General features: G+C 36.7%; 1 protein-coding gene across 4 annotated transcripts in view; it reads left to right on the forward strand.

Annotated features, from left to right (window-relative positions):
- shank3a (SH3 and multiple ankyrin repeat domains 3a) overlaps positions 1 to 26,400 on the forward strand; it is a 323,981-nt gene that overhangs the window by 15,519 nt on the left and 282,062 nt on the right. For all 4 annotated transcript variants that reach the window (XR_007926184.1, XM_051870260.1, XM_051870263.1 and 1 more), the window contains exon 2: positions 16,315 to 16,496. The gene's annotated coding sequence lies outside the window, so the exon portion shown is untranslated. The remainder of the gene's footprint in view (positions 1 to 16,314; positions 16,497 to 26,400) is intronic.

Raw genomic sequence — 26,400 nt, forward strand, 5'->3', positions numbered from 1 at the left:
GGAGGTCCTGGACATCTTGTTCAGATACATGGTATAATGGATTCTAGCAAATACCAACAGATAAAAAATTAGAACCTGACCGTTTCTACTAGAAATCTTGGTGACACTTTACAATAAGATTCATTAGTTAAACATTAGTTAATATATTAACTAACATGAACTAACCATGAGCAATACATTTGTTACTGTATTAACTAATCTTAGTTAACGTTAGTTAATGAAAATATAGTTGTTTATTGTTTGTTCATGTTAGTTCACAGTGCATTAACTAATGTTAACAAGATTTTAATAATGTATTAGTAAATTTGAAATTAACATTAACAAAGATTAATAAATGCTGCATAAGTGCAGTTCATTATTAGTTCATGTTAACTAATGTAGTTAACTAATGCCATGGCTGTCCCAGTCCCCTGACTTGAACCCTATAGAAAAATAATGAAGTGAACTGAAGAGAAGAAGCTTTATAATGGAACTGCAGGGGTTCATGAGTTTAATGAAAAGCTATTAAGTAATTAAGTCATAAAATGTTAAATTAAAATAAACAGTAAAAAAAAAAAAACAATCCAAATAAAACATTTACTAAAAATGATTAAAAGATATAAAGATATAAATATATTAAGGCAAAGAGCCTCAGCTGACAAAAAAGTTGGGGAATCCCTGCATTGCTTGTAAATATGAAATGATGTTAATTTGTACATTTTAATGTGTTTGAAAGACAAAAGCCTTCCAAAGACAGTAATACATGGTTAAATGACTCACTGAGTAATAATTCAAACAATAATTGATGTGTTTGTTATGGGTTGATTAGATGCAGTGTTGCAATGTTGAGAAAACACTTCTGAAAGTGATTTCTATAAATCCAGTGATCAAATGCTGTGTAGGTCTCAGTTTTCAGTGATCAGCTCATGACTAGTGGCTGTTTGAAGTAGAATCAACAAATTATGAATAATTTACTGCCATTGTGAGAATTTGTAATAAGAAGGTGTCATTGCAGTGTGAACTCGGTCTTGGTCTTTCCCCTATCATTTTCTATCTTGTCAGTATTGTTACTTTCCAGGGGGAAAAAAAACTTCAAGTACCATTTTCTCATTGATTGCTTGTCCTCTCTTTTCTTCATCTCTCCTCTCTCTTTCTCTCTCTGTCTCTGTAGACATTATGCACCTCCATTAAATCTCATTTCACTCTGTTTGTCTGGTTGGTTTCTCTCTCTCTGTCCTCATTCTTGCTCTATGTGTCTGTGTTGTAGCCTGCAGGGCAGAGTGAGAGACAGGCAAGGCCAAACTCTGTCCTGCTGCTGCTTGTGTTCAGAGACAAGACTTCTGTCTGTTTGGCTCAGTAGATAGTCAAACACTGGCCACATGGCATGTGCTGAGAAATTGAGAGTAAGAAGTAGTAGAGGGAACACTTAATGCCTTTTCATTTGGCTAGCTCAATTTCAAGATGTGAGATCAGTAGATGCCAAATCTCTCTTTTTCTCATTTCTCTCATTTTCTCATAGTGTTGGACGCAGTGCCCAATCTTCCCCTGTTACATGCATTTCAATCGAAAAAAAAATTATTTTTGTATGAACATATAGATGTATTTTATTCTTTAACTGGTCCTCTTCAGTCAAAAATGACCAAAAATTTTTACGTTTTGAAATTAATAATTTTTTTTTGATTCATCAGAATGGGATGACAATTGGTGACTTTTGTCGCATTAGCTTTGTGAACACACAAAAAATATGTTAAAGGGTCGGAAAAAAAAAAATAGACACACATGGCTCCTTTGCGGTCAAAAATGACCAACAGGAAATGGAATGGGAAATACGAAAAAAATTGAAAACTCAGAGAATCTTTTGGTGGTACAAACTACAAATCAGCCACTGTGCAGAAAAAAGTGCACATTAATGAAGGGGGGACACTCTAAAATGTCAAGAGTGCAAAAGAGACACATCCACATTTATTAAGCTGTGATAAAACATATCTGTTCATTTTTGTTACATTTTAATTGAATTTTTTAACAAAATGTACTTCTGTGTTCTAGGTTTGACTAGTAAAATTAATGCAAAAACTGACACTTCAAATCAACATTTCAAAAATAAATAAAATAAATAAATAAATAAATAAAATCTAAACCTTGACAAAAAGTAGTCTTTGAGAATGTCTTAATATAAATCCAAACCCACAACTTAATAAAAATAAGTATTTATGTCTAAAAACCACTAGAGAATTTATAAGCCACTTTATAGGAATCTAGTAGTTACACCATGGCATTACATAAGTTTTTCTTTTTTTACCCCCACCAGATGGCACTAATCAACCTTAAAAAAAAGGATTTAAAATGCCTCATCTCTATTTTAACATGTAATACTGCTTTAATTGAAAAATAATTAAAAAATATATTAGGAAAAAATGTGTATTATTTTCGATGGGGAAAAATCTAGTTAAAATTGTATAAATATTGCATAGTATCATAAAATACCCTCAAAAGTTTAAATAATAATCAAAAAATATTATCGAACAAAAATATATTACATTGGTTTTCTTGAAAAAAAAAAAAAAAGTTACATTTTAAGGCTTCGGTCACTTTTGACCGCGAAGGAGCTGAGTGTGACTCCTAAACAAAGAGGACCAGAGGGTTAAATATTTATATAAGTATTAATATAAGTTCCTATGGTTAAATCGAAGCCATCTTGTGATGTAAAGGGGCTAAATAAAATGACTTTTGATGAATAAAATAACTTTTGATGAGTTTTATAGAGACCGTAAAGGGAAACTCTCAGCTTTCAAATATTATTGTTTCTTTAAACCATTACTGAGATATAATTATCTAAATAAAATCTCAATTTTTCAAACTAATTTTAGACTATATGGCATATTTAGAAGAGATTTATTCAAGCATTCATTGTAAGCCTAAAGATATATACAGTATAAGCATCCTATAAATAATAAATCATCCTAAATACTAGGTTGTAATGCATATATTAAATAATATATTTAAAATTGTTATATGCTCTTCTGAAGAGTTAATTTTTCTATCTTAATATTAGATAAGTTTATTTACAAGCTGTTTTATTGGTGCTTTCTGACTCAAAAATGATGCATCGTGTCACGCTGGGCCTGGATGTGCAGTGTGCCTTATCTGAAGAGCTTGCTGAAGCGAGCAAGGCTAGAGTCAGAGTTTAAAGTCTTATCCAGCAACATCAATTACCAGAAGCATGGATCCACAATGCACTGCAGCTCTTAATGAGGCCCCCAGTCATTAAACACCAGCCACCAACAGTGTGCTTCACTAAACCTACCAATAAACATCTAACAGGTCCATTGCACTTTTAGACTTAGCAATAATTTATCTGTAAATAGAAGACTTTCAGATGTTATTCCTGCCTTCTCTTGTGTCAACATAGCGTGTTGCTAGATAGTTGCTAGGGTGTTCTGGGTAGTTACTAGTTGCTAGAACTACAACAAGCAAGATTTTATTTTGTGGTAAACAAGCAGTAATGGATGATATCTTTCAGATGGTTTTCTCATGAGAGTTTTCTGCCCTCCCCGACGTATCTCATCTTCCTCTCTGTATATCCCAAAACAAACCTCTTAATTTCCCTTATTAGGGCAAGTAATTGAAACCGGAAAGGCTCGTCATCTCACCTGGTTAATGTTCATTCAAACTACAGCACATCCTCTGCTTCCCTCTCTCTTCTTACTCGGCACATTTATTCACACCATCTTTCTCTTTACTCAGCATGTCACCTTCCAGCCTGTTCCAATGAAAGCTGCCAGAAGCTTTAGCTAAGGCTGTTCGTGCAGTCTGTCTTCTTGCTGGTCCTTGTTTGCTTTTAGAAAGTTGTGAGAAGGCAATAACTTTGAATGCATCTGAAATGAATCATAATCACAATCACCCCAGCCCTGCCCCGGTCCCCTCTTTTATCTCTCATGAGTGAACGGCGGCTAAATGAATGCTAACTTTTGTTTACACTGCGCTAACTATGTCCTCGCTCTACTGTGTTGTTGTTAAATAAACTTCACCCCCATGTGAGCACCAGTCAGAGCTGGTGTACCCTTCAGTGCTGCTTTGTCTGAGCCGCAGTTCTTCTCAGCTTAATAGGGTGCTTTGGTGTACGGCTAGCTAATGCTGTGTGTACGGCTAGCTAATTAATTTGATCAGCTAGTCACGCTCTGGCTTGTCCAGAGGGATTGGATGGATTGTAGGGGATCAGTGACACAGATTAAAAGAGAGTAGCCACCGAATGCATTTCTCAGTTGTGTACGGACAACGCTGCACCACTGTGTACTTTCATTAAGCTAATGCCGCTGAGTTTCAGTGTGATAGCGGATATTAGCTGCCAAACTATTTCCTATCCCACTAAAAATGCTAGTCTCTCATCACAATTTCTACAGCTAAATAAAAAGTTGTGTGGAACAGTCTGACAGAAATGTTAAAATATCTATCTATCTATCTATCGTTCGGCCTATCATTCGTTTGTTCATTCGTTCTGTCTGCCTATTGTTCGTTCGTTCGATCGTTCTGTCGATCTATCATTCTATCTATCGTTTGTCCGTTTGGCCTATCGTTCGTTCTGTCTGCCTATCGTTCGTTCGTTTGATCGTTCTATCTATCGTTCGTTCGGCCTATCGTTTGTTTGTTCGTTCTACCTATCGTTCGTTTTGTCTGCCTATCGTTGTTCGTTTGATCGTTCTATCTATCTATCTATCGTTCTATCTATGTATCGTTCTATTTATGTATGTGTCGTTCTATCTATCTATGTATCGTTGTATCTATCGATCGCTCTATCTATCTATCGTTCTATCTATTGATTGTTCTATCTATCGATCGCTCTATCTATCTATCGTTCTATCTATTGATTGTTCTATCTATCTATCTATCTATCTATCTATCTATCTATCGTTTGTTCGGCCTATCGTTTGTTTGTTCGGCCTATCGTTTGTTCGTTCGGCCTATCGTTCGTTCATTCGGCCTAACGTTCGTTCGGTCTATCGTCCGTTCGGCCTTTCGTTTGGCCTTTCGTTCCTTCGTTTGTTCATTCTGTCTGCCTATCTATCTATCTATCTATCTATCTATCTATCTATCTGTCGTTCTATCTGTCGTTCTATCTGTCATTCTATCATTATTCGTATGAGTCTATCTGTCTTTGTTATTTCTTTTATTCTATCTATAATATAAGATTTGCTCTTAAAAAAACAAGTTTTTGGTGAAAGAAAAATAGTTGATTTAATGGGATAGTTCACAAGGAAGATATTTGGAAGACAGTTTGTAACTAAGCAGATCTCGCCCCCTATTGACTACCATAGTAGAAAAAAAAATACTATGGTAGTCAATAGGGGGGCGAGATTTGCTTAGTTACAAACATTCTTCCAAATATCTTCCTTTGTGTTCAGCAGAACAAAGAATTTTATACAGGTTTGGAACAACTTGAGGGGGGAGTAAATGGTGACAGATTTTTCAATTTTGGGTGAACTATCCCTTTAAGATATGTTCTCTAAAATAACTTTTGCTTCTCAAGTAAATTTATCTTGTTTCAAGGATGTTTAAATATCTTGACTCAAAAACAAGACAAAAATACCGATTAGACTGACTAATTGTTTGCTAATTTACTCTTGAGAGGCCAGATGATCCGAAAATTCAATTCACAGTCCTTTCCCAGTTCAAATGAGGAAAACATGTATTTTATTCCAAATCCAGAAGGATCCAACTAGTGCAAAAAAAAGTGCAAATTAAATAAAGAACAGAATGCGAGTGATCCTTTGGTGAATGCACGCCCAGGTTTTGTCTTATCTAAATCTTGTTGGGCCGTCCTGCTGTGAGCCTGGTGGCATCGTGAACAAACCAGAACAGGAAATCTGATCAGCTGGAGTAATGAGCTCCGAGCTGCTGCTTCTTCTCTTTGCATCTTTTATAGACCTCCACAAGCCTGCTCAACGCCACCTAAATTCTTAATGACCGCTCAGACTCGGCTGTATACACTCTCGTTTTCGTCTTAGCTCTCGACATTCTCGCGGCTCCCTCAGATCGTTTGCTTTTACCTGACGGCAGGAAACGATGTGTCTCTTTGCTGATAAGGAGAATGACCTGTTTTGGATGTAGCTGAAAGCAAAGTGTCCTAGTAATGAGAGAATAGTGCTTCGGCTCTCGTGGCGAACATAAAAGAAAAGACACAAAAAGGAGAGGAAGCTCTTGGCAGCGTCTGGGAAATACTTGATATGAGGTTACCATGGCAACCTGATAACATATTGAAATAGAGTCATTTATTGACTGTAATGGCAATACCGCGAGTGTGCTGTGACGAGTTGAATCAAAACATTTGTGCTTTTTATGTTTAACATGTAATTATGCTGAAACAGTAGTAATTTAATAAGGGAAGCACTGCACAATGCTGCATTTTTTTTTTTTTTTTTTTATCTTTTCACATCTTCCTAGTGAATGAACTGTATGTTTTTCACAGTTGAGCAGTAATTTTCCTAGTGTGTACACCATTTTGCTTTTAAAGATAGACAAGAGTTTCATACTTTAATAAAAGGCTTTGGGCTCTCAGGACTGCTCTGATAAAACACTGTCAGAAAAAAAAAAAAAGAAAAAAAAAATTCTCTCATATCTTTTAGAGACCATGTTCCTGTTTGGCCCCTTTTATTCCTGTTTTCTTGTCTCATTCCCTTTTTATCTGTCTCACTGTCCGTTTCATTGTCCCTAGAGGTCACCAGTTTATCAGAGATGAAATCATTTGGAGACGTGCCAGTCTGAAAGAGATTTTTTTTTTTTTTTTGCCAATCATTTTGAATAAAACCACACAGATTTGCATTTAAAGTAAACTTGAATTCATAACTCTTTTAACTTCTGAAATGTCATGCATTTCCCATTGTAACTGTGTAACTGGATGTTCAATGAGAAAAATATGGGGTAGGACTTAATTTTAGCCATCTGGAATTGATAGGATTGTGAAAAGTGGGCATTAAACAACAAAATGTAACATATCATATTTGGTTAAAACAATGCTTAAACTGATATCTATCAAATTGGCCTTATTTACTTTCTCAGTACACAATTCCTGGTGTTATTGTGAACATTATCCAGTAGCCTGTGGAGTCAATGAAAAAGGAAAGTCGTTTCAGCTGCAACATTTTTATTATTAACATTACAGTAACACCAGGAATGTGCATTGAGAAAGTAAATAAGGCCAAATTGGGGTTTCATGTTGACTACAAGGCATTTCTGTCACGACAACTGTTTGGCATGGTAATGGATACAACAGTGTTGATATGTTTGGTCTTGGTGGAATAGATCTGTTACGCTGCTGCTGCTGTTATTGCTGCTGCTATTGCTGCTGCTGCAGAGCAAGTACGGGACTTGCCTACTGCCAATCAGGGTTGGGAGGGTTACTTTTCAAATGTGTTCCATTACAGTTACAAATTACTTCATAAAGTATTCAGTAACATAATCCAAGCATCACAATATGAAAGTAATGTAAACTGATTAATTTTGAATTCCTTCAAGGTCACATATGTAAATAAAGTCAAGTAAAAAGCAATATCATCAAAGTACTTTTATTTAATATGAATTTAAAATTAAAACTAATAAAAACTAGGCTATGAAAACTAAGCAATTAGAGATTACACAACCCCATATATATATTTATATAAAAGGCTATACAGACATCTGGTGGCTACAGTATTGTATTACAGATGGTTTTATTTTTTTTCTTTTATTTCTTTAACATGTACAAGTAAAAATAATAATTATAGTTTATACACAACATTAAAAAGTCTACACCATCTACATATTACATCTATTTCAAAATACATGTAGATCAAGGCCGTGATCTTTCTTAATTTCACTGACTGACCCTGGGGCATTAGCGGTGGGAGTTCCTCTTCGTGGGGACTCTCGTATTAATTTCTACATTTTACAGCTAATTTTTCACTATAAAACTTACACAAAACTGCATTCATGCAAACTAATAAATCACTAACAAACACTAAATTTTAGCTAACGTGATTTCCGTGCTAGTCATAACTGTAAATGTTTAAGTTGGATGCTGAGGCAGAATTTACACTGTACAACCATGTTGTTTCCTTTTTCCTCTTTGAAAACAAAATAACTGTAAAATTTCCAGACATGAAAACGTTTTTTCCCCCTGCGGGAAGCATCATAATTAATAACTTAGCTGCGTCTCAACCTGCATCTGAGGAGAATGATTGTAGACAGATGTTATTTGCGCATACACCAGCAGGTGGCTCTTGTAAGTACAGAAGCGTCAAGAAGCGCTTAATATAGTGTTATAATGTCAAAATACAAATTTGTTTAGCTTTAAATTAAACCATTGTAATCCTGATAGTATTCCCTTTTTTTAAAAAAATGTTACTATATTCTGATTACTTTTTTGACGTAACTGTAACGAATTATAGATACCAATTTTTTGTATCCTGATTACGTAACGCCGTTACATGTATTCCGTTACTTCCCAACCCCGCTGCCAACGCATACATGACACGTTGCTGTGAGCAAGTAAGACATGCTGCTGCTGTATGATATAGCATACATGAATTACCCATAGCAGATCTATACAGGTGGAGCTGGGGAAGGTGGAGGGTAGGGCTGGGCGATATGGCAAAAAAATAAAATCTCGATTTTTTTCAGAACGATAGACCGATTCACGATTTTGATTTCAATTATTTATTTATTTTTTTTACTGTTTAACTAGTCAACTTAAAAACTACAATATGATTCAAGTAACATTTTCTTTATTAACATCATGTGGTGGGATCATTTTCTTCTCCTAATACGGTTATCATTGCTGTATTGTCAACATGTCTAATTGTAACCCTTGCTAACATTTTTACTCAAAATCGCGATTTCCCCATTTCAAAAATAATAAAATCGAGGCAAAACATTAAATTCGAATTAATCGAAAAAATCTGAAAAATCACCCAGCCCTAGTGGAGGGTTTCTGAAAGCGCGCGCTGTACTGCTATAGCCAATGCTGACCAAGTATTTGAAGGTGGAGCAGCGAGCTCACTGGCTACTGATACAGCAGGAACAAATTGGCTGTGCCCTATAGACAATGACGTGATTGCAAGCAGATTGTGTTAACAGGGTGTCCGCGGGGTCTTAAAAAGTATTAAAAGTTGATAAATCAATTTAGAGAAAATTAAGGCCCTTAAAAAGTATTAAAAAGTCTTAAAAGCCATTTCCAAGGTATTACATTTTGTATAATCTTCATTATGTATATTTTTCCAAAGAGGTTGTATGCTAAAGTTTACCTGAATTTAATTATTGCGTAGGCGAATAGTGTGATTCTGTGTAGTTTATATATAGAATCCCGCTAGATTTTATGTCATCTGTTACCACGCTCACTGACTGACTGATAGCACAGGTCCTTTCACGCTCGGTTGTTAAGGAACATCGTTGACTAATGGGAAAATAGAAGTTTTCGTGCAAATGGTTGGAGGATAAGGAGTTGGAACTAGGGGTGTAACGGTTCTCAGTAAAAAATCCAACCGTGCCGTTCTCCACACACGTTTCGGCACATACTTGCACCTCGGTTCATCTCATATCTGACGACGCATACGCATCTATAATATGGTTTGTTGAAAATAAATAAAACAGACAGAGTTAGGCTAATGTATGTTTCTGTCGATGGATACGCATTCTGGCTTCCCCTAAACTTTGTTCAATGCGAGTGCTGTATGCTCTATATGAGCAGTCATTTACGGCGTCATCATCCGAGTGTTGATAGCGCGCGAGCACAGGTGAGACCTGAACAGAACACATTGCTATCTGCGTTTAAACTAAACTCATTTAAGCCAGGCTGATTTAAACATTCGAGCGCAAGACGTGAAAGAGAACTTTGTGCACTCATCCGAAGCGCGCACGTGGAAGCGCGTGTACAGTGTGCAAACATTGAGTTCTCTTTCAAGTCTTGCGCTTGAATGGATAAATTCACACAAAAATTGTCAACATGCCCGTCTTGGCGAGTATCCTAGCAAACATAGTCGGTTATTAAGTGAACTTATACACTCAAGAAAGAACGCATGTGTTCAGTGTCAGTGTACTGATCCGTGCATTATGTCTTAAAGAGACAGCAGCCCTTGCATTCCTGTTGTCTGTGTGTTTTTAATGTTAATCAAACAACAAAAGACAAGGAACATCGGAACAAAAGACATCACCCACTGCTCTTGATGAAATAGCTTTTGTAACTTAATTAATAATTAATAATGATTAATCTTGTGAACATTATGCAGTGTTGTTTTAATAGCTAATGTTACTTCATTCAGTTTCTGTATACCTGAAAACTACTGATACCAGAAAAACCTGAAACCTTTGTATCTTTGCTCTATTGTATTTATTTGTGCTGTTGCTTGCAGTTTGATTTTTATTTTCTTTATATTTATTTGACCACAGTCCTTTTTTCCCTGAACATAGCACATACCGAACCGTACCGTAACAGTGACCCTAAAACCGTGATAAAAACTGAACCGTTGCACCCCTAGTTGGAACCATGGGTGAGGGCCGTCTCTGGGAATAACCGTGAGGCGTACTGCTCTGTGTGTCAGAAGGCAATTAGCGTAGCCTCGATGAGGATCAACGCTGTCCAGTCCCACATGCTAAGTGCTTGCCACAAAGCCACTATGGGACGCAAAATGCAGGTCTCTATCGCGCAAATGCTCGGAGAGCTTTATTTTCCCTCTTCAGTAAGTTTTGTCAATTGTTTTGTTTATTGGTCTAATTCTTGTTTCTGGTTTCTCTTTCTAATAAACCTTGCATTGGGTTAGTCACTCAATTAATTCTCTTGTACTTTGTTCCCACCCTTCTGAATTATGTTGCATTGATAAGGAGTTATCACAAACTAAGTCTGTTTAGTTGTGCTATCTTACAATCAATATATAGTAAATTTAAGTTAAAGTGTCGCTGATGTAACCGGTTAAACTTGAAGTGGCGATGAGTTCTTAAAATGTATGGAAAAAGTCTTAAAAAAGGTCTTAAAAGGTATTAAATTTAACTCCATGATTCCTGTATATACCCTGGTTAAGGACCTATCACCCTGCGCCATCTAGAGTTTCATGACAGAACTTTATATTTATCAGGTGTTTTATTCAGTGGGAGAAACGGACAGAAAGAGAAAATCATAAGGTGGAAAGAACAACCATTAAACATCTAAACGTCTTGTGAAATCCTCTAAAAAAGCGAGTATGCTGGTTACCCTTCCATTTGTAACCTTGCAACGTTTGAACTGTTTTTTATTGTTAATGAAATCAGTGAGGTGTGCAGGAGACTGCAGAAAACAGCACATGCTGATACAGTAGTTAGCATTTTTACACAAATAATGCATTAACATTGCACTGAAATCTAATTGTGTATGCATCATGTTCATCATCAAGCGTAAAAACTTACAAATTTATGCATGCTTTTAGGCTAAAAGTGTTCTCACCAAATAGGCAGCAGGCAATCAAGAGCACCTTGTGACTGTGGTTTGTCATTCTCTTGTTTAAACACTCTTTCATGCGTGTCTGAGCAGCTCATGCAGGATCCAATATTTAAATTATGAAAATCCACTATGTTGTGTCGAACCCATCCTATGTACATTAGTAGTAGAGTAATGGTATCATATGATGATTGATGATTGCCATATCCATATATACCATGGTATTTAAACAAAACTTTAAAGGATAATCTGGTCTTACTATCATGGTAGTGTCCAAAAGTAAACAAAAACATGCTTACTGTGGTAGCATGTCCAAAAACCATGGTAATAACATGGTAGTGTTGTCAAAAGTAACAACCGCGATACCAAGTCGGGACTGAAATTTTGAAAAATATGATGCTTTGAGCGCTGTTGAGCGGATTCATAAACACCTCTGATTGGCAATTGTGTTCACGCGCTCATCAGATATATCTGTGACCAGTCCGCTGACAGACGCCTGCTTTCAAACACTCCCGCTTTCAAAACACTTTCAAATTCAAACATTTCCGCGTGCTTTCAAACGCTCCCGTGCGTTGATCATTGTAGCCAATCGCATACATATCTGATGAGTCCGTGAACATAATAGCCAATCAGAGGTGTTTACGAATCTGCTCAACAGCACTCAAAACGTCACATTTTTAAAATGTCAGTACTGAATTTTAAGTTCATTATTGATTCTTCATATTATTTATTAATTAATTGTTTTTGTCCTTACATTATAATTAGGTATCAACCCAGACTATGCACACAGTTCCTGGCTTTCTATTATTTTTTACATCAAATCAAGCAGTGAATTCTAGACTGTTGCAAAGAAATGCTGTTAAATACTTGTCTTTTACTCACCTCAACCCAAAATTCACCAAATAATTTGGAATTATTCTTTGATAAATCAGAATGGCCATATGTAGCCTATTTCTGTGCGTGCAGTCCTTACATGTTGGTGTGAGTTTGTGTATAGCATCTGTGCACCGTCTGACATTCCCTCCTTAGATATGTGAGTTTTTTTTTTCTTTTTATTCCTTTTATTCTCTTCTCTTTACTCTGTGTTTGGTTCTTCCTCTGTTTCCATGGTAACTTATCAAACTACCGGGACCTCCTGTCTCCACCCAACCCAGCCCCCCTCCCGATTTGGTTCTAAGTCAGAGATAAAGAGAAGGAGAGAGAGAGCAAGTAGCCTTAAAGGTGTGTGGAGTTTCATGGCTCTTTTATGGCTCGGCTCTCTCTCTCTCTCTCTCTCTCTCTCTCTCTCTCTCTCTCTCTCTCTACTATTTTCAAATACACTTGGATCTCTATAGTGACCAGACCAGCAGGCCTGTCTGCTGTTTGCTTGGGTTCTGTAATGGTGAGTAGCACATGAAACTGCCCTATTTCTCCTTGTTGCTTAAAGTAAAACAATTCTTTGTACCTTTTTATCATCCATATTTTATCAACTCAGCAATGCATCACATTGATGTCTACAGTGTGGATGTTCCATTGAATTATTCTGATTTTTAGTTTGGCTTAATTATTTTTGTTATGTCTGCTTTCTTACTTTCTCTTTCTGTAAGTATTTGGTCTCAAATTTTCCAAAACCTAGTGAGCTGCATATCTAGATTGCAATCCCTGAATACATTGTGACATGCTCAGTGAAAAAAAGATGGTCTTCAAACCAGCTTAGGTTTGTGTATGTTTTTTTGTTGTTGTTTTTTTCCAGCAGGGTAGCGCAAATAATGATTATATATATATATTATTTATTTATTTTTTTCCCAGCTCATCCAGTTCATGTGGATGCGAATTCTGCAATGTAAGAAAAAAATCTGTAGAAAAACAGAAAAGGTACTGGTTATTTTGTGCCAGGACACTTTCTCTTTAATTTACGTACATTTCCTTTAACCCAATAAACACACAATGCAATGCGTAATTCATAATACAGGTAAAACATCTGTGAAAAAGCAATTCGGAAAGTTCCTTCATATTAACAGCAGACTAAAGCCCGGAACACACCAAGCCGACGCCGACGAACTAGTGGCGACGAAAGCAGACTGCAGGGTTGGCTCACGTCAGCAACGTCTGGGTCCAAAGTTGCCCTGACACACCAAACCGACGCTTGACACCCCGACGGTCAAGTAGCATGTCCGTTCTGCGCCTGCGTAAGAAGAAATGCCTTTCTGTACCAGCAGGTGGCAGTAGCTGAACAGCCAATCAGAATGATCAGATGGCCCGACTGACCAACGAGCTCCGACGCCGATTCAACATGTCAAATCGGCCAATTAAAAAGCAGACGAGGACCAACTTCAGCCGACGGTGCGGAACACACTGAGAAAACTTAGTTGACCAGTGAACAAAAACTGTCGGCTTGGTGTGTTCCGGGCGTGTTCCGGGTGTGTGTCTCAACAAATGGCTGTTTAAACTGAAAGGCTCAACTTTGATTTCTGAAGCCTCTATTACACTGTAAAAAAAAAAATAAAACAGAGTATTGGATAACTTTTTACAAGAAAATACTATTTCAGTCATTCTACTTAAAATTCAATGCGTTACTTGACGTTTCTTTGTAATCTTTTGTCAAATTTACTAGCAAATTCTGAGTCAGAAGAGTAGTTTTACAGTAAATCATACACATTTTTTTTCCAGTGTGCGATTTCTTTAATTCTACTTTCCCTTATGTTATTGATTGAGTGCACTTCTCGTAAATAACAATAGCTGTAGGCTGCCTATAAGAGTGTTCCAACTTAGTCACATGAGGTTCTGTTAGGGTTCTTATGCTGTCTTGCTGTCTGCCTACTGTAGGTAGCTGCCTTTTGAGCAAATCTCTCTCTTTCTCTGGCTGTGTTTGTTGTAAGTAAGATTAGACGTGGTCTTTACGGGTCAGACTGACACTTTGCAGAGAATGAAGTGAAGCTCTCCAGGTAATCAGTTCATAACTGACTTCCAAGACAAACCTACAGACTGGTCTTAGTCTTACTGTGACAATCAGATTGATACATGGAAACACAATCAGGCCGCTAATGGAAACGGATAATGAAGTGCTTTCAATCAGCCTCATGCAGAGTGTATTCATGAGCATAACAATTTTAATTTCTTTATTTCATTAGTGTGATACTTCTTGATATTTTGCCATAATTATATTGTGTGTCATTTATATTCATTGTACTTTCCAAATTATGTCTTGCAGGACACCACGCATTTGGCATGTGGGATGTTCTTTGGGTAAAACTTTAGTTTAGGGTCCAATTCACACTATTAACTAGCTTATTAGCATGCATTTTACCAGGATATTGGCTGTTTAATAGTACTTATAAAGCACTATTAATGCCTTGTTCTGCATGAACATATTTTACATCCCTTAATCCTACCCTATTTTTAAACTTAACAACTATCTTACTAACAATTAATAAGCAGTAAATAAGAGTTTATTGAGGCAAAAGTCATTGTTAATAGTTAATAGTGAGAATTGGACCCTAAACTAAAGTGTGATCGTGTTTATAAAGCTTGTGCTTTCTTATGCCCTTACAGTCACTTGACCTTCTTTATTTAAGTCTGTAGCAGAAATATGAATAATTAATCATAACTACTTATAATTAATTATAAATATTAAGATCAGCTGCAAGAATTAACTTGAGGTAGCAGAATTAATACCACAATCAATTAAACACTTTGTCCAGTGAACGCTAATAGTTTACTTAATTTCTGGGGTATGGGAATTAACTTTATTACTGTACTGTACTACTTAGAGTATGTAGCCAAAATCTGCATGATTAGGGACATATGAGCACAAAACACACACACACACAACCTTTCATGTGACAGGAACATGACTTTATTAAAGGGTTAGTTCACCCAAAAATGAAAATTCTGTTATTAATTACCCACCCTCATGCCGTTCCACACCCGTAAGACTTTCGTTGATCTTCGGAAGACAAATTAAGATCTTTTTGATGACAGAATGCTGTCGAATTTCCTTACATTGACTGCCTTTGTAACTACCACTTTGACACTTCAAAAACTTCATAAAGAGATCGTAAAACTAATCCATATGAATTGAGCAGTCTAGTCCAAATGTTCTGAAGAGAATCGATCGCTTGTTATGATGAAAATATTTAATTTAGGCTTTTACTCGCATGTAAACATGTAAACATTGATCAGCGAACATAAGCAGAAGCTCAACCTAACTTGAATAACATACAAGAGCAAGCTCAAACGTGCTGCGTAACCAGTGAGGTTCATTCTCATGTGTTACGCAGCACTTTTGAGCTTCCGGAAGAGGTTTGCTCTTGTGTGTTATTCAATTTAGGTTGAGCTTCTGCTTATGTTCACTGATCAATGTTTACATGCGAGTAAAAGGCCTAAATTAAATCTTTTCATCATAACAAGCGATCGATTCTCTTTGGACTAAAATTTGGATTAAACCGCTCGATTCATATGGATTAGTTTTCCGATCTCTTTATGAAGTTTTTGAAGCGTCAAAGTGGTACAGAGGCAGTCAATGGAAGGAAATCTGAAAGCATTCTGTCATCAAAAAGAACTTGAATGAAAGTCTTACGGGTGTGGAACGACATGAGGGTGAGTAATTAATGACAGAATTGTAATTTTGGGTTGAACTAACCCTTTAACTACACTAAACACTTAGACTAATGTAACATACACACGTATACATGCATATAGTTTAGCGATGAAAAGAGAGCCGAAGCATAATACAGGAAAGCAAGAAGTTATAGCAGTGTTTGAAATTCAGCAGATCAACAGCCTTGAGCAAAACATTCGTTTCTTAGTTCTAAGCACCCTTCTTTAAAAGGGGTAGGGGTTACTTAATGTGTCAACTAATGAGACTAAGTTTGATACTTGGTATTACTGATACTTGCATGTCTCGCCCATTTGAATAGAAGTGTCCTGATGCAATTTGTTGAGGCTCCAGTTGGTCTTTGCTGAAGTTATCTTGATGAGAGTGAACCAGTTTGAGTCAGAGGGTCTGTGATGAATGGAAAGACAAGGCCGCAACCTGACACAAACTTAGGGGTCCTTAGAAGACTTCTAGCTCATCTTCAATTTCTCAGAATCAGCAAAGGTACGTACTTCTTTTGAATAAATACTTACTTCGTGACATTTTCTATATAATGTGAATGTGTGTAAATTGAATGTAATCTGGATGTACTATATTTGGCGTACTTTTATTGTCATGTGATTTATAGTGTCAGTTCACTACCATTCACAATTCCACTACCATTCACAATTCTTCTCCCATGGCTTCATGGAATAGTAAAGTGTCCGCTGGATGCGCACTTCGCAATCTCTGTGGAAGTAGTAGGTTATTCGAGTACTTTTTGCCTACTATTTTTTCACATACTGTTTTTTTTCTTTGCCTACTATATAGTAGGCAAGTATGTATATTCAGATGTAGCCTTTGTTTATAAATTACAGCAGCACATAATGCAAGAAGAATGATTTGCAATGCAAAAGTCAAACTCACTCAGAATGTTGCTGATTCTAGTTTGTACTGTACAAATCATATAGAACAGTCAAATCACTCATAGTAACAATATTCAGATCATGTGAGCTTGATGCATCATGTTGCTGCTCATTTGCATGGAGTTAAACTTTTCTCAACTTTGTCGAGCTTTCAGACATGCCAGTGTCGTGTTGCCAGTGATCGTTGACTCTCATGTCACTAGAAATCACAGACTCTCATTGAAAATTAATGACTTCTGGTTGCTTTGTCACTGCAAGTTGTTGTCAGTGTGAACAGGACCTTAAAGGTGCCAGATGGTTAACCAGATGGGTAAGTCTTGCAAACATGACTCAGAAAAGTAAAGTAGTTCCGAGAAAAGGGTCTAGCATGATTTGTTTGCAGACGCCACATGGTTTGACATTGTATATGTAATGCAATGACATTCAGACATTTTTAAGTATAATTTTGGGCCAACAAGTTTCAGATCTTCAGTGCTGTAAAGTGTGTAAGCGTTTTAGTAATACTAGATGGGCACATGAAACTTTGATCACATTAATGTTGTACTCTACCTGGGCTGATATGCTCATTCTTTGAATAATATATTTGTAGGTGATCTCAGTACTGATGAATCACGAAACTTTGCTGTTTCTCTCCACTGTACCCCACACACAATGCACACAGAGAACGAACAAATGTCAAATTAATCCTTATGAGGTGTCACACTGCTGTAATACAGTCTCGTCTCCCTAAAGCAAATGTGTAAATTATTAGATTAGATTAATCATCATAAAAGATTAATCTAACCTCATGCAAAGTGTCCTCGCAGAGCAAAATCTGATGATCCACTGCCATAATGTGCCCAAAAAGGAACACACGAACATGGTCATTGGTCAAGACGTGGATTCAGGCTCAATTGCTGCATCTCAGTTCGCCTACTTATTCTATGCCCTAAAAGTATGTACTGTTTTTGTAAAGAAAAAGTACCTACTTTTGAGTGTGTAGCAGAAGAGTAGGTGAGCTTTGGGACATTCTGCTTCATCATAATTGCGTCTTTAACAGACAGTCGCTTAGTTCAAGCATCCTGTCACCGTTTAAACTGCCTTGTCAGTCATTTTGTCACAGTTAAAATCCTGCACGTTCAATTTAATTTAATTTCCTATCATTTCGGAGAGAAATGTAGGTGCACTTTGATCTGCCAGTCGAGGATCTTTCATGCAGAGAACTCTCCTCATGTGTTTTCAATTTTCACATTGGTGCATTTGAAAGTTAATGACCAAACGTAGCTTTACAAAAGTTCACAATGCTGTTGCAGATCAAATATAATGTGGATCACATTGAAGGTTAGATACTGATAATTAATCACTCTAACCCCTTTATCTACACCTATCTACTTAACTGTCAGACTCGCATATCTGCCATGTTTGTAGTTTTGGTATAATGGTATAAAAGCCTAAGTGTGTCCAGACTTTGAACTTAAACGTGGCTGGGGCATCTATTATTATCCCGTTAAAAAACTCTTTTTCTTACGCTAGTTAACTTATGTTTCACGTTTCCCTCATTCGTGTGTTGAGTGCCGCCTTGAAGTAGCGACACGAGGAGCAGGGAAATCTATTTATAGCGCCTTATTTTATTCATGAAAATATCAATATTTGGTGCCAGCGTATCGATTCTCGTATCGCACACAGAAGGATGACGATATATCGCCATATCGATATTTTGTCCCCCCTAGTCACTTCAACATACTATGATTTGGGACACGCTAATTGTAATTTCGAATACTATTTAGGATGGATAGTATGCGAATTGGGACGCAGCAAATGTCTTTGAAGTGTTATGTAGTGCTAAAGTGTTTTTCACACTGTGAGAGTAGAATACACAGCATTTAGTGAGACTAAAAGAGCAATTTAACTCATGGATAAAAATAGAGCATGACATAAAATGTACCGTAAAAGTACAACCGAGTATGATGACGAAAGTGACTGATAATAATTGTTTGTATTGTAAACCCTGCTGGTTACTAATATCCTTGCTGAGAACACCAGCATAACTAACTCTTCATGTTCTGAAAGTTTCCTTTTTAGAATAGTTTAGTCCCCTCCACCCCCCTTTTTAATCTATTGTAGCCCTATTTTTGAAGAGATTTCTCATTCCTTTTCTTTCAGTCATTCTTTCATTCTTTCATTTGCCTTTGGGAGAATGATGTATTAGTCTTTTGTTAATCAATCTTTTTTTTGTCCTTTCAAATTCAGTGTAAAATATCAAAATGAGAACAAAAAGATGGCGGCCATATTTCTTTCCAATGTCGTCAGTTTATTCATACGACGACTGATTAGCTTGAATAATATGCACACGAAGTCATTCATAATGAGAAAATGGTTGAGCGTGATTGAGACTGGTTGATTTGTGCACAGCATGTGAAACCAGAATGAGAGGAAACAGAGAATTGTATGTTTGAAATAATACTGGGCTGCTTTTGGTTGGAAGTCAGCCTTGGGTTGTGCGCTCTAGGTGGTCTCGCTATAACTGAAATAGCTTCAGCTGTGACTAATAAAATGAAATTAACATTGGAATGAGGCTTGGTTACATTGAAATTGATGGCTCATATTTGTTTGCTCATGTTTGTTTTTCATTCAGTACGTATTTTTTATATGTGACTGGAAAAAAATATCCTTATCTTAAATAAAACATGAGTTTACCAGTAGAGGAGAGTGGGGTAAGCTGTGCCACTTTTTCTTAAGTTGCTCTATAGGCAAGTAGAAATGGTTCAGTGTAGCACAAGCTTTTTGAATCTTTTGTTTCGAATTAGTGGTTTGGAGCATGTATCAAACTGCCAAAGTCACGTGAACCATTGAAATTTCGAAACATTTCGAAGTATTGACGTAACGGAGCCTCGTTTACTGAAATCACGTGACTTTGGCAGTTTGATACACGCTCCGAACCACTGATTAGAAACAAAAGATTCATAAAGCTTCGAAGCTTCATGAAGCAGTGTTTTGAAATCTCCCGTCACTAGATATTGTTGAATAAAGTCGTTACTTTGGTTTTTTTTGCCGCACAAAAAGTATTCTCGCCGCTTCATAACATTAAGGTTGAACCACTGTAGTCACATGAATTGTTTTAAATACGTCTTTAGTACCTTTCTGGGCATTTGAAAGTGTTAATTATCTTGCTGGCAATGCAGGCCTCACGAGCCATCGGATTTCATCAAAAACATGCGGAACGACATGAGGGTGAGTAATTAATGACAGAATTTTCATTTTTGGGTGAACTAACCCTTTAAAGTAAGCAGACACGAGTCGTGATATTTTGGTCTTATTTTCAGCATAAAGCATTTGGATTTATTTAGGTTTATTATGGGCTTGTTCTTGTTCGCAGATTTTTCTAGCAAGATCTGGCAACACAAATGAGTCAAGTCAAGGCTCGTACTGCTTTCACTGTGATTGAACGCACAAACAGAAGAGAGACACATCTCTGATGCACGTTAAAAAACGTAATTAACAACTAGTTGTTCAGTTCGGTTCCGTACACACTGCATAGAATTTCTGTAAATGCGGTTGTCACTACCTGTATGTTTCGGGCAACCAAGCCCTGGGGGCGTCGATTCACAAGGTCGTCAAAGAAAAACTGCATAAACAGAACAGATCCGAGCTCATGACAACGGAGGCCTACATAAAAGAGAGATTGTGCGAAGAGGTTAGAAAGTACCCTCATTTGTACAGTTCTAGTATGAAAAAATACAAATATATTTACATGGGTAGTAACTCGTGGCATGAGATTGCTTTAAAAAAAAATCTATTTATTTATGTAAAACTTTTTTTTTTTTTTTTTTTACCTAGCTTATCCACTGAAATGTCTTACCTTGCTCTCAGACTCTAACCAGTGTAGATAAACACATGTGACACTCTCAGAAGACCTGAGCTCTACCTGTCAGGGAACAAATGTTATATTCAATAAAAATCAATCTCTCCATTGGAGTTTTAAGACTGGGAAACTGGATAAAACTTTAGGACACACCATACACTAAGGACTATGTGTTCCAGTTCAATTTGCTGTGTGTAGGTCGATAACTGTGGAGGCTTCTGGTGGGAAGGATCTCAGAGGATAGTGTTCACTCTGATTACAGAACTGTGGACAGACTATCTTTGTGAATGTGTGTGAAAGTTTGCAGGTGGCACTCTAACTAAGTCCATGACCATGGAGGATTCTGCAGTTAAACCTAGGATTGCCCCAAGATTTTGGGACAATCTGAGGAACTTGCTCTGTGTTACTCTATAAAGGATGTTCCAAATGCTTCCCTTGCAGGAAGAATATCAGTGCTTTATGGTTCCTGATCCTTAGATAATTCCCACAGACCATTGTTCACTGCTATCTTAGATAGCCTGTCTACCTCCATGCCCCAGTATCCCTACCAGATCTAAAGCAGCAATTAACCAAAGCTGATGCTTGTCTTTGAATGTACAGCTGGTAAGGTGGTTTAACAGCAAGAGATTGGTTGTTTGACAGTGTTCAAGAGGTCAAAATTTGGCTGGTTAGTTTTGGCTGCTGGTAGAACTACATCATATGGCTTTAAAAAGCATTGTTTCAAACTAAATACTTTTGGGAGGTCATGCACAATCCAAGATACATATTTTCTCCAGGTATTGTAGACCTTGGTTGGAATCCAGGATCACAGATGCTTTGAAAAGTAAAAGTCATTATAAACTGGTCTATTATGACACTAATGTCCCAAAGACATCAGTTGTTGTATGATTAAGCTTGACATTGCCACCACACTCTGTACTGAACAAAACTCTGAACCAAGGTGCTTTGCTTCACTGATCAGTGCTCATGAAATCCTCTCTAGATCTTACACAGTGCACTTTGTTCTGTCTTTTTCTTTTGGGTCAATACTGCAGTGAATTTGGGCTCAAACCACAGAGAAACAACTTGTTATAAATTTAATCTTGTACATTGATCTGATTTAAGTATGTTACAAACATGGCTAACATTTTTTGAGGAGAAACTTGAATTAATTTTAGAACCATCTTTTTGAATGGGTTGAAAATTACTAACCAATGTTCTAGTATCAGTTTGATTATTTATGTATCATGGAGTTATATTAGAGCTGTATAATTTACATAAACTGTTTTTTAAAGGGAACCCCTGGTATTAAGACTTGTATGGCTTAATTTAACATAAATGGTGTCTCTTACTGAAATATGTAGTAGATAACCCGTGAAAGACTTACGTTATTTAAAAAATCCGTGACGTATCTGGACAATGGGGGCTGTCATTTTGTGTAGGTGCACAGTGCGTTCTATGTCGATGACGTAAAATAGTTGCACTCGGTGAGCAGCTGATGCTACCCTGTTGATATTTTTACCACAACACAACTTCGATGTTTTCGATGTTTTCATCCTCACTAATTTTGCGCTCTGGCTCAAATTGAAATTATTAAGCTCAAATTGAAGATATTAAGACTTGTATGTGTTACTAGATTACCGTTGCACCAAAACATACAAATGAAAAGTATCAAAGGCATCAGGGCTAAAGTGGAGAGAACAAAGATGCAGTTAGGAAGTTTTATTCGTCCACATTCTTCACAACTTCCCGTTCTTTTCTCCTCTTATCGCTAGTAAAGCAGTAAAAACCTACATCTCTTCTCTTGTGGCTCATCGACTGAAAATTACAACCAAAAGCTGCACAGTGTGGCATCATATAATATACAGGGTAAGTGGGTAGTGTCAGTAGATCACTGAGTGCAACCATTTGACATCATTGACATAGAACACACTGTGCGCCTCCCATTGACCAAATATGTCATGGATTTTTTAAATAACGTAAATCTTTCATGGGTTTTCTACTACATATTTCAGTAAGATACATCACTTACGTTATATTAAGCCATACAAGTCTTAATACCAGGGGTTCCCTTTAAGAATGCATAACATTTAACAAATATACAAATACAGTAGTCAACATTTGAAGTGGATCAAAACCTTTCATCAAAGTTGTCCTAAAACCTTCTCCTTAGGACAACTTAGTTCTTAGGACAACTTTGATAAACTTTTTGGATTCACTTCAAATGCTGACTACTATATATATATATATATATTAAAATATCGCAAATTTATCACTAAATCTTTTCTTGCTCATGTAAAATTTCATTTCTTTTTGTAAAGCATTTTACAAATATGATAAATCAATAGATATTATACATATTTTTAAGTATTTTAATGTATATTTAATATTTTAATATCAGTAAAAAAAATATTGCACGTGCGCAAACACATTGCTATGCAAACAATGCTGTTTAATGAGTTTATTCTAGTAGGGAATTGAATAAAATACAGAATATCAGACACAGGTGTTGCAGATGTGATAAGATTACAGGTTACTTTGAGAAAGGGCAGACAAAAACATGAAGAAAATTGCTCCTACCTTCAGAAATGATGCACCCTAAGCCAATAATGACTCCATAGTGGATCTGATTATTTCAGAAAGCTTCACAATCTACTGAACTTTTCCATCATCATCTCACTCTTGTCCTCCTCTTCCTCCTTTAGTACACTATTCTGCTGTCTCTTCATTTTGAAGAAACAAGCGAGGATGCCCAAACGCCTCTGTAATGTTATTTTCTGCGTGCTGGGCTCGGTTCTGCTGAAAACGATCTAATCAGGACTGTGCCGACAGAATCGGTGCATTAGATAACTGCAAAATGCCCTTCAGGTCTGTCTTTTACACCTTAAAGGGTTAGTTCACCCAAAAATGAAAATAATGTCATTTATTACCCCTCCCTCATGCTGTTCCACACCCGTAAGACCTTCGTTAATCTTCGGAACACATATTAAGATATTTTTGTTGAAATCTGATGGCTCAGTGAGGCCTCCATAGCCAGCAATGACATTTCCTCTCTCAAGATCCATTAATGTACTAAAAACATATTTAAATCAGTTCATGTGAGTACAGTGGTTCAATATTAATATTATAAAGCGACGAGAATATTTTTGGTGCGCCAAAAAAAACTAAATAACGACTTATATAGTGATGGCCGATTTCAAAACACTGCTTCAGGAAGCTTCGGAGCATTTTGAATCAGCGTGTCAAATCAGCGGTTCGGAGCGCCAAAGTCACATGATTTCAGCAGTTTGGCGGTTTGACATGCGATCCGAATCATGATTCGATACGCTGATTCATAACGCTCCGAAGCTTCCTCAAGCAGTGTTTTGAAATCGGCCATCACTATATAAGTCGTTATTTTGTTTTTTTTTTGGCGCACCAAAAATATTCTCGTCGCTTTAGAATATTAATATTGAACCACTGTACTCACATGAACTGATTTAAATATGTTTTTAGTACATTAATGGATCTTGAGAGAGGAAATGTCATTGCTGGCTATGGAGGCCTCACTGAGCAATCAGATTTAATCAAAAATATCTTAATTTGTGTTCCGAAGATTAACGAAAGTCTTACGGGTGTGGAACGGCATGAGAGTGAGTAATTAATTACAGAATTTTCACTTTTGGGTGAACTAACCCTTTAATGTGTTGAGCATATACTGATCAAAGCTCAATTTTGCTGCTAACAGCAAACTTAAGCTTCTCTCTTAATGGTGTCAGTTTAGAAGCTCTTAGTGAAATAACACAACATATTATATTAGTATTAAGAAGCCTTTGGTAGGATGTATTGTCACACATCAGTTTACTAGATTTAAGGGCTATTTAAACCCTGTTTTTTTTGCGCTTGTGGTCTGAATCAGTGGCTTTAATGATGCTATTTCTCAACATCAAAAGATACACTGATACACCAAAGAGATCGAGCTTTTCTTTGTGAAGAGGACACAATTGCATCTCTCTTCTCATGAATTGAACTGTTCCTCAGAACATTTAAGGCCAGGTCAATGGGGCTGTGTCCTTTTGAGCAGGGGTTTTCAAACTTTTCGATGGCCTCCAAGTATGATTATCACTGAGGGATTACCTTCATAAAATATAATATATATAAAACATAATATATAACCTCTGATTCGAAACAAAAGATTCGAAGCAGTGTTTTGAAATCGACCATCACTAGATATGGTTGAAAGGTCGTTATTTTGTTTTTTTGGCGAACAAAAAGTATTCTCGTCACTTTATAATATTAAGGTTGAACCACTGTAGTCACATGAACTGTTTTAAATATGTCTTTAGTAGCTTTCTGGGCATCTGAAAGTGTAAATTAACTTGCTGGCAATGGAGGCCTCATTGAGCCATCAAATTTCATCAAAAATAACTTAGTTTGTGTTCCGAAGATGAACGAAGGACTTACGGGTGTAGAACGACATTAGGGTAATAAATAAGTAATAAATAACATAAATAAGTGAGTAATAAATAAGTGAGTAATAAATAACATTATTTCATTTTTGGGTGAACTAACACTTTAAATCACTTACCTTTCACTTGCCTTGTTAGAAGAATTTGTTGAAATCAATCAAGCTTTACAACTTAAAATGGATGTTGATTGTCCAGTAAAGTAGAATTGAGTGATGGTCAAGTTTTCTTGGTTCAACTGCCCAGGTTTAATTACAGTCCCAGGATCAGGGTAAGAAGCTAACAGAAACAAGCCATGAAACATCACCATTGTGTCCTCTGTTAAATATGTACTCTACATTTATATCTCTTTCTTACTCGCCTGCATATTGAATGCAGGCCTTGTCAGCGTGTCTCATGTTAGTATCTCGATTTGACAGCTCCCTGTATAGGAAAGCATAGAGAAAAAACTTTCATTTCCTCCACCGTACCTTCACATCACAGACGGCATACAGCAACGAATGATGAATATTTGTGCAAGTGTGTATATTTGTGCATTTGACAATGTGTTAGACAGTTATAGTGATCCTGTGTGTGTTCTGTCATGCCTTCATCTCTGACTTCCCTTTCACGCAAACAGACTGGAGTATTAAAAAATGGATAAAAGGCCGCTTTCTGCTCGGCCCATTATTTCCATCTTTACTTTCCTCTCTTGTGTTTCTTTGCCATTTTCTTGCTCTGTCTGGTGTCCAGTCACTCCTTTTATGTATCGTATTCTCTGTACGCCTCTCTTTCTGTCTTTCTCCATCAGTCTTGGAGGTTTTAATAAGCTCCTCTACTTTTTTTTAACCTACAATTACTCAGTCACTTCCTTTTCTTTCTTTTTCTCTCTATATAGCGATAAAGGTCAAATGACATGTCAGCTAGGGGGTTTAATAGCCTAGGGTCAGTTATCTTATTGCTGATTGCTTATTAACATTGTGCAGCCAGAAACAATAAAGAGGTCAGAGAACAACTGTTTTCCCATAAATGGAGTATATATGTATGTATGAATGGATGGATTGCTCACTGGCCACTTTATTAGGTATGTCTGTTCAACTGCTTGTTAATGCAAATATCTAATCAGCCAATCAGTTCAAACTGAGCACTAGAATGGAGAAGAAAGGTGATTTAAGTGACTTTGAACGTGGCATGGTTGTTGGTGCCAAGATGGCTGGTCTGAGTATTTCAGAAACTGCTGACCTACTGGGATTTTCACC

Source organism: Ctenopharyngodon idella, chromosome 18, assembly GCF_019924925.1.
Source record: "Ctenopharyngodon idella isolate HZGC_01 chromosome 18, HZGC01, whole genome shotgun sequence".
In the NCBI taxonomy this organism is placed as follows: Eukaryota; Metazoa; Chordata; class Actinopteri; order Cypriniformes; family Xenocyprididae; genus Ctenopharyngodon; species Ctenopharyngodon idella.